Source organism: Dipteris shenzhenensis, chromosome 18 (assembly GCF_047967505.1).
Source record: "Dipteris shenzhenensis isolate YYH24624 ecotype China chromosome 18, Dip_SZ_1.0, whole genome shotgun sequence".
Lineage (NCBI taxonomy): Eukaryota > Viridiplantae > Streptophyta > Polypodiopsida > Gleicheniales > Dipteridaceae > Dipteris > Dipteris shenzhenensis.
The window spans coordinates 4067594-4077744 of record NC_141613.1 but is presented as its reverse complement, the minus strand read 5'-3'; positions in this window follow the sequence as shown (position 1 = coordinate 4077744).

The window sequence follows — 10151 nt, the reverse complement described above, 5'->3', positions numbered from 1 at the left end:
AGAATTGCTGAGGAGGATGTGCTTAAAACCACATTCTCCACACCCTGGGGGACGTTTGCATTCAAAGTAATGCATTCGGCCTCACCAATGCTCCTGCCACCTTTCAAAGATTTATGCAGATGGTGTTTGCTCCATATTTGGAGGTTTTCTTGGAGGTGTTTTTAGATGATTTCTGTATATTCTCGATACGTAAGGAGCACATCATGAAGGTTAGGTTGGCCTTCCAAAGGGTCAACGATGCGAATGGTAGCCTCAACCCTGATAAATGAACGTATCTGCACAAGGTTTGGGACACCCATGGAAATAGTATCTGACCATGGGAGTCCATTCTCAAATGAAGCAGTGGAGTTGCTCATGGATCGCATGGGTATTGATCATCGCACTTCTAGCATCTATCATCCAACATCTATGGGACAAATGGAGCAGACCAACGGCATCCTTTGTAAAACCATGGGAAAAATGGCCACAGGGAACATGAGCTAGTGGGATCAGTAAGGTCATCGAAGCCGTGTGGGCTTACAACATCACTCATAAAATGTCTACAGGTCACACTCGTTTTGAGTTAGTGTACGGTACTGAGGCAGTTTTACCACTAGAGATAGAGATTCCAACCTTGAGACTAGCACGAGAACAGAGGATGACAGAAGATGAACATGTAGAGGCCAAGTTAGTACAACTTGAGAAGTTAGATGAAACTCGACGCCTTGCACTACATCAAATAGAGATCCAAAAGAATCGACAAAAGGCTTGCTTGGATGCTAAAATTCGCAAGGGATGGGAAAAACACTTTGCTAAGGGGGATGTTTGCTATGCTTTGATAACAGATTGGACCACCAAATGGATAAGAAGTTCCTGCCACTATGGACTGGTCCATACAAAGTCATCAAGGAACATAGCAATGGGTCTGTACAAGTTCAGGAGCTACATGAGCCATATGGCAAGAAGGTGATCAACAAGCGTTATCTCAAGCCCTTCTTTGTGCGTGATGGTCCCAAGCATGGAATGCACAGACCCATAAGGTGTGTTGTACATAATCCATGGTAGTAATAATATAAAATGATAAGGTGGCATGGGTCCTCCATGTATCACCCCTCCACCTAAGCGGTCCCACGCCTGCATTTAGTGATATATGGCCCAAGGACCATGGGAGAAGTAATATAAAATAGGTGGAGATGGATATTATATTGGATTATTCCCTCCATGTAGGATAGGCCCATGTGGGGGGGGGGTATAGAAAGTCCAAGAATGCAAGTTAAATAATAGGAAAGTAGGATGAGGTGGCAAGATTCCTTGTGCCAACCCTCCACTTGTCCTCCTAGATGTTTGAACGTATTATAAAATTGGGAAGAGACCAAGGGAGTATCTTAGACTTAGGATATGGGTGTTGAGATATGTGGAAAAATGTGGCCAAGGGTTATCGCACACAATTGAGAGTGCGTAACTGCCTAGCCCACATGGGAGACTTTTCCACACACACCATGCATGTGGGAGGATGCATTTATTGGGAGAGACCCCCTCTCTTGGCTATAAAAGGAGGGGTCTATTCCTTGATGGAACATGCTCATTCTTGTAAAGCCACCTAGCTAGTACTTTGATTTCTTCCCACCATCCTTCCTTTCAAATAAAGCATGACCCTCCTCCCTTGATGTCTCCATCTCTACATTCCTCGTCCCATTATGTACATGCTCCTCTTTCCCCTCTCCCTCTTCCCTTGTGCCATAGTCTCCCTCTTCATTCCCATCCCTCTTTATCCCTTTTTTGCCACCTATGTTAATGCTTCTTCCCTCACGTTCCCTTTTCCTCCATGGCCCTCGAGCGTCACCATGCCTAGCGTCTAGCCTCATGCCTCGAATTCTTTTCTAGTTACTAACACACACATGCCATCATTGTAAAGCCTATTCGGCTATTTCATGGCATTGTGCACATTGTTTCTTCCTTGTAAATCCTCTTGGCTATTCCCGGCATCATTTGCCACAAGCCTTGTAATATAGATCGGATTATATATTGCAGTTCTATCTTCATCGGCAGTTCAGATTTCACTTGCCACAGTTAGTGTTTTGTAGTTGATTCAGACATTGATTTTCACGACACTTTGAGTACATTCCTTGCACCATGTCTAAGACTAGCAACCTCAATCTAGAGGCATTTACTAAGCTAGACAACTCCAATTACAGCACATGGAAATACCGAATGGAGACCATTCTTGTACTTCAGGACAAATGGGAGTATGTCGATGGATCTACACCTAAACTGTTGGATGATCTAGCCAGCAATAGCTCTACTCCACCTATTGTCACATCACCAGTAGCAGGATCTACAGTGGGATCTCCAACTACACAATCAGTTTTCACACCTATAGCAGATCCTACCGTTGCACGAGCTCAGGAAGAATGGGATAAGAAAGATAAGTATGCATATCATCTGGTCAAGCAGAATGTGCAAGATGTCATGCTAGGACAGCTCAACACAATCAAGGCATCGAAGAAGCATGGGATATGTTTGTAGCTCTCTACAAGTCCAAGAGCACTTCTAGGATTCTCACATTGAGAAACCAAATCAACCAGAGTTTTTGCAACAGCACAGCGAAACCAGTCATGCTTATGTACTTAGGATCAACGACTACAACAATCAACTCGTAGCAGCAAGATAGACTATGAATCTAGCAGAAATGGTTCAAGTCATCTTGAATGGACTAGGAGAGAGATATGAGAATCTAGTCTAGAGTATTGCCATTCAATGGCAAATTCCAACATTGGAAGAGCTCCAGTCAATCTTACTTGGTGAAGAACTCAAGACTCAATCCATTCATGCAGACAAAGGTCATTCTAATGATCAGGCATTCACAGCTTCAGACAGAAGCAGAGGTAGAGGTAGATTATTCCAGAGAAGTGGTCATCAATCAACAACAAAGTCATCATCAGCAAAGTCAGTCTTAGCATCAACATGTGATCCTCAACAACATCAGCATTAGCCAAGAGGAAATCTTTCCAATCGAGGAAGATTCTAAGGACGAGGGAATGCATCCACCAACGTGTATACTACTAGTGCAACTACTATCATAAGTTTGGACACTATGAAAGAGATTGCCGCCGTAAGAAGTAATACGACTAAGGCGGTCAATCCAACAATAATCGGGGAAATTTTTGCGACAGAGGAAATCATCGAGGTGGACATTCTAGTTGCAGTCATTTTGCAAATGAACATGGGAATATGTTTCTTGCAAACGAGAAAATGCAGAATACTAATACAGTGTACCTAGACAGTGTACCTAGACAGTATACCTAGACACTGATTGCAATCCAATAGAGGATTTCAGCTATCAAGTCGACCAAGCAGATCAAGATCCTTGGTATATCGACAGCGGTGCATCATCTCACATGACAAATCATCAATAATGGTTCACAGAAATGAAGCCATTAGAAGGTCAAAAGAATGTCATCTATAGAGCAGATAATACACCAAATCCAGTTCAAGGGACATGCATTATCCCTATGAATAATTTCATTGGTATGAAAGGATTGGTGAAAGATGTACTCTATGTTCTAAAGCTCAGCAAGAACCTCTTGTCAGTAGGTCAAATGATGGAACACAACTATTAAGTCATCTTCGATGGACATGAATGCACTATCAGAGCCAATTCAGAAGGTGTTAGCTAGTAGGAAAAGGTGTCGAGGAAGGACGCTTGTACAGAATGCTAGCTATAGTACCAAAGAAGCATGCCATGTCAACTCAACTGCAATAGATGCCACTATCCCGCAAAATGGCATAAGAGATATGGTCATGTCAACTTCAAGAGCTTGCTAGACCTCAGGAATCAGAATATGGCAATCAGGATTCCGAAGCTACAGTTTCTTGGAAAAGTTTGCGAAGCATGCTATTTCGGCAAATAAAGCAAACCAAATTTGGAAGAAGCACCTCTCGAGCATGAGGTATTCTTGATTTGATACATACAAATGTATGGGGTTATGCCCAGACCCGCAACATTAATGGTTCACTTTACTACTTGACTTTCAACGATGACTACAGCAGATATTGTTGGGTCTACTTTCTGAAAGAGAAATCTGAAGTGTTTTCCAGATTTCAAGAATTCAAAGCCATGGTAGAAAACTAGACAGGTAGAAAGATCAAAGTCATGAGATCAAATAGAGGAGGTGAATACATGTCTTCAGCATTCATGAACTTCTGCAGAAGTCATGGCATTCCAAGACAATTAACTTGTGCATCTAGATACTCCTCAGCAAAATGCAAGAGCTGAAAGGAAGAATGGTACTTTAGCAGAAAGTGCTAGAGCAATGCTTAGTGAGAAGCATCTTTCGAATCAGTATTAGTTTTTACTTTACTTTAAATTAGTTAAATTTGATTAATTACGTTAATTTTGTTTAATCTAATTAATCAAGTAGATTATTTACTTTAATTTAGTTAATCTAATAAATTTATATTACTTAAATAAAATTAAGATAAATTAATTAATAAAATTAGATTATTGAAAAAAGAAAGATAAGTTAATGTACTAAATTAGATTAATTAATATATCAAATTAATTACCCAATTCATCCTATAATCAATTGAATTTAATTAACTAAAGTCAATCAATAAATTATTAGATTAAAAAAGATTAATTACATATTAAATTGAGATTAGTTAATCTATTAAAATTACTTGATTTAAATTAATTTAAGTTAATGATTTTAATTGATTAACTAACTAATTAATGAATTAAATTAATTAACAAATTAATATAAGGCAATTTATTTAAACTAATTTATTTAATCTATTTAAATTAATTAAAATAAATTAAATTCATCTATTTAAATATTAATTTAAGATGAGGTAATCTATTTAAATTAGTTAAGTTAAGGTAATTGATTTAAATTAATTAATTAATTAATTGATTGGTCAATAAATCAAATTAATTAACCAACTAATTAAAATTATTGAAGGTAATTTATTTCAATTAATTAATTAATTAGAATAAATTAATTATCTTAAATAAATTTAATCTATTTAAATAAATTAAATTAGTCTATTTATTTTAAGTTAATAGATTTAAATTAATTTAAGCTAATCTATTTAAATTAATATATTTAAATTGAGTTAATCTATTTAAATTAATTTAAATCATTTTAAATTTATTTAAGCTAATCTATTTAATTTAAGTTAATCGATTTAAATTAGTTAAGTTTATTTATTTAATTCAAGTTAATCAATTTATATTAAGTTAATCTATTTGATTTAAGTTAATCGATTTAAATTAATCTAAGTTTATCCATTTAATTAATTTAAGTTAATCAATTTATAGATTAATTAATTAGTATTTTTAATCTATTTAAATTAAGATTAGTTAGTTATGTAAAATTAATTAATCTTTTTAAATTAATTAATTAATTATTGTGAGGTAATTTAGAATATATGGTATATATTGAATTAAATTTATGTAATGTATATAGGTCAATAAAATATATAATGAACTAATATACGGTTGATTAATTTGATTTGACTAGTTAGATTAATGTTAGATTAGTTAGAATAGATAAAATTATAAGTATGTTTAATTTGAATATTAGAATATATTAGGATTAGCTAGCATTAGGTTGATATTAGTATCTACATTAGGATGAAAATATATCTAAATACATCTACTTAGTATATTTATTTAGTATCTACATTAGGATAAAGACTTTCCCGGTACTTCCAAGTTCCTACCACCACGGGGTAGGGGTCAGTGTACTAGGCAATTCCTATGGTGGTTCAGATATTTTAGGCAAATTACAATCCAATCGTGTTCTCTTGTTGATAGACACCATCCATTATAGAAACTCATCCAGATTCTTACCACACTTCATGAAACTCATCCCAACTCTTGGGATAGAGAGTACCTTGTTGATACTCTTTTATCAATAAGGAATCCTAATCCTTAGGATAAAGACTTTCCTGGTACTTCTGGGTTCCCACCACCATGGGGTAGGGGTCATTGTACTAGACAATGCCTGTGATGGTTCAAATATTTTAGGCAAATTACAATCCAATCTTGTTCCCTTGTTGATGGATACCATCCATCATAGAAACTCATCCAGAGTCTCACCACACTTCATGAAACTCATCCCAACTCTTTGGATAGAGAGTGCCTTGTTGATACTCTTTTATCAATAAGGAATCCTAATCCTTGGGATAAAGACTTTCCCGGTACTTCTGGGTTCCCACCACCACGGGATAAGGGTCATTGCATTAGGCAATGCCTATGGTGGTTCAAATGTTTTAGAAAAACTATAATCCAATCTTCTTGTCTTGTTGATGGACACCATATATTACAAAAACTCATCCACATTCTTACCATGCTTCATGAAACTCATCCCAACTCTTGGGATAGAGAGTGCCTTGTTGATACTCTTTTATCAACAAGGAATCCCAACCCTTGGGATAAAGACTTTCCCGGTACTTCTGGGTTCCCACCACCATGAGGTAGGGGGCATTGCACTAGGCAATGCCTGTGGTGGTTCAAATGTTTTAGATAAACTCCAATCCAATCTTCTTGCCTTGTTGATGGACACAATCCATCACAGAAACTCATCCTGTTTCTTAGTATGCTTCATGAAACTCATCCGATCTCTTGGGATAGAGAGTGCCTCGTTGATTCGCTTTTGATCAACAAGGAATCCCAACCCTTGGGATAAATACTTTCTCAGTACTTCCGAGTTCCCACCACCATGGGGTAGGGGTCATTGCACTAAGCAATGCCCATGGTGGTTCAAATGTTTTAGGCAAATTACAATCCCATCTTATTTCCTTGTTGATGGACACGATCCATGAAAGAAACCTTATCATGCTTACCATGCTTGGTGTTACAAATATTTTAGAGAACCCCCATAGAAGTAAAAGTGATTACACTATGCAATGTCTTCGTAGTTTTATCTTAATTTAGATATCCAAATTCGAGTTTTTAGTAATGGTCTTTTATTGATTTCATTATTTGGTCAGTATATTTAACAATTTTAGGAATTTACAATGGCTATGCCTATTCACGAGAAATTCATAGATCATGCTTGGTTTATGATGGAGAAGCCAAAGAGCTGCTACCTTGTTATCACTTCAGCGAAAGTGACAAGTCCCAAATTTTCTAGCCAAGCAATTGGAAGCGCCGGAGCTGTCTTGAAGTTGGATGTATTTCCACACGGGGACTTCATGATAGCCATATGTGATAACATGAAGGGCCAGCATGTACTAAAGGTAGGACAAACTCTAAGAAGTACTTACGAGAAGTGCCAAACTTTGCAAAGTATCCATATATAGGTGATGCCTTGAGTTCTCTTAAGGCTATATGGGATGCATTACCAGATATTCAGCATCGTCAAGATGGTGGTACACTTGGATCTTCTCAGGATTTTGTACAACCTTTACCTTCGGTCCCAAGTATCCAACCACCGCAGGTGCAAACTACAATGAGCAAGAAAAAGAAAAAGACATCATCAAAGTTTGATGCTCATATGGAAGCTATGGCTGTCCCTCGAAAGGAGAAAAAGGGCCTCGACCTGAAAGAGTTAACCCAAAAGTAGCCCAATTACAACGTGGTGAGAGGTTGGATGATGATGACAGTGACAACGAGGATGAAGAAGCTGAAGAAGCAAAGCTTACAGAATCACTACTTGCAGATACTTTTATAAATGTTGATCTACACTCTGATAGTGATGAAGGGTATATATGGGGATTCTCACAGTATTCAATGCTGACAACACACATCAATTGGGCTACTTTGTTTACCAATCAAAGAAAGCTAGATGAAAAGTCTGCAAGAAAGTTATATGAGGATGCAGGGTAGGCCAAAACACTAGCTCCCAGTAATATCACACTACATCTAATATCATTCAAGAAGCTTGCAAGTGACGATTCAATGTTGTATGATGTGTCTTTCCATATGCGTGCAGACTTATTTACAACATTTTAAGAATTCAGAGAGATTGACATTGTTCGTGAAGCGGCACTTTATGAGAGTAGATACAAGGATGATGATGAAAAGAAGTATATGCTATCTAGAAATAGATTCCTTAAAAGGTGCAGGTTTGAGCCCATTGATGGGCAACACTTCTGTGAGGCATGTAGAATTGCATTTGAGGAGACAAAAAGAGGAAACTTACCATCTGAGGAGTATATGCAAAAGTTTGCAAGAGTCATTGCTTATATTTGTTTGTTCGAAGATGACTCGAAGTATATTTTGGAATCCCTTAGGCTCAATAATGAACCTTTTAAAAAGAAGAAGAAGTCATCTCTTTCAGAGGTTCTTCTTAAAGCAAGAGAGTTATGGATTGGGTGCGGGAAGCCACTACTCTCAAAGGGTAAGAGACCCATTGTGGAGTACTTAGGAAAGTAGGTGTGATTTTGTAGGTGCTTGACAGCTGTTGTAAATGATGTTCAGACAAGTCTTCTAGAAGTTACAAGAGCCATCAATAAATACAGGGATTATACATGCATTGTATTTTTCCTTGAAACAATCTTTCAATGTATTGTGGATGTATGCATTGCATTCGAATTTGGTACGATATCCTTTGAGTCATCTGAACATGAGGTAAACAAGAACCAAAAAGTAATAAAGGTTATGTCAATTATTTGGTGGAGGCCATTGAGATATAGTACTGACAAAATAGTAAAGGTGGTTTGCCAAAAGTTACTAAATGGAGAATACTTTTTTGGTAAGAAGAGCAAGCAAGGAAGCCTAAAAGAAATAGTTAACTAGGAAGTAAAGGCTAAAGCTGCATATGGAGCATTAAAGTTTTTGCTTCATTCAGATGAAGAGTTGGTGGATCAAAAGTATTAGGTAGACAAGCAAAAAGCAGGTGCGCTAGGAAAAATGTTTGACAAGAATTGGGCCTCGCAATGGATAAAGTCATGGGATAAAGATGCAACACCAACAAAGGAGCTTCAAGCTAAGATGCCTATTTGTGTGGAGTTGATGTATGCACAAATAAAGTCAAATGCCATGAAAAACAAGATGCAGCTTCAAGTCCTTAATGAGTGTTTCACATTCTCCTATGACATTGGTTTGTCAAAGGGTAATTCAAATTATGTTATTGTCATTGGAGTCGATACAGAGAGATTTATGGCCGCAATGGGCAGTGAACCTTGGGATAACCCATATGCATTTTTCTTTGATGAAATATAGGTTTTGTCAATGTCAGGGATTGTTCAACTTATACGAATTGTGATACAAGGCCCTATGGCAAGACAACCAAGAGCAACATTTGTCATGTTTATCATAGATGCACAGCGGGATGCATTGCTTGCTAGTTTGAAATCTGCATTCAGGGGTGTCATTGGAAATGTGTTGCATGGTATGGTTTTGCGGCATGAGCATAGTTATCATGGTGACACTGGCATCCAAATCTTGCAACCCATGATGGTTGCATTTATGCATAGGGGTGATGGTCCATCATTTGAAGTTCCCCAAAAGACTCTTCAGCTCTTGTTCCAAGAGAAAGAAACATTAAAAATAGTCTCCCCTTTTCTTGATTATCAACATCCAAAGCATCCTTCTTTGATTGAAGAGAAGCATATCGACTGAAAGGTTGGAATGTGGCATTGTATGGAATGGGGTTAGCTGCAGAGACTGTATTATGAAAAGGAATTGATGTGGTGGTCATTGATGCTCTCGATCGGATTCAATACTTTGATACTTACTTCAGTTGCATGCCTAAGAGGAAGGGAGCTCAAATGTGGAATTGAGCAAAAAAGTGTAGCATGACTCAAGTGAGAAAGTGGTAGAAAATGTAGACTCTACTACTGAGAATGGTAGCTCGACATCTAGGGAATCTGAAACTAATAGCTCTACATCAAAGAACTCAAACCTAGAACTACGCACAAAGAAGAGAATGGATGAGAGATTGCAAAGGAGCATTGAGGTTCCATTGGTCATAAAAGAAGGCAGCAACAAGAAGGAAGAAAAACAAATTGTTGCAGTGAAAGGGAAAGCAATAGAGGTCCAAATGCAGAGTATGAAACCTCAAAAAGAGATTATTTTGAAGGGAGAGGGAAGTGGACTACTTAAGTATGTACTGATAGCAAGAAAAGTAGATGTACTACCAAGTAGTGAGGAGATTGTAGTTGACACCTCGTAGCTTCATCCATGCTATGATGTACTACCAAGAAGTCGATCCCATACTTGA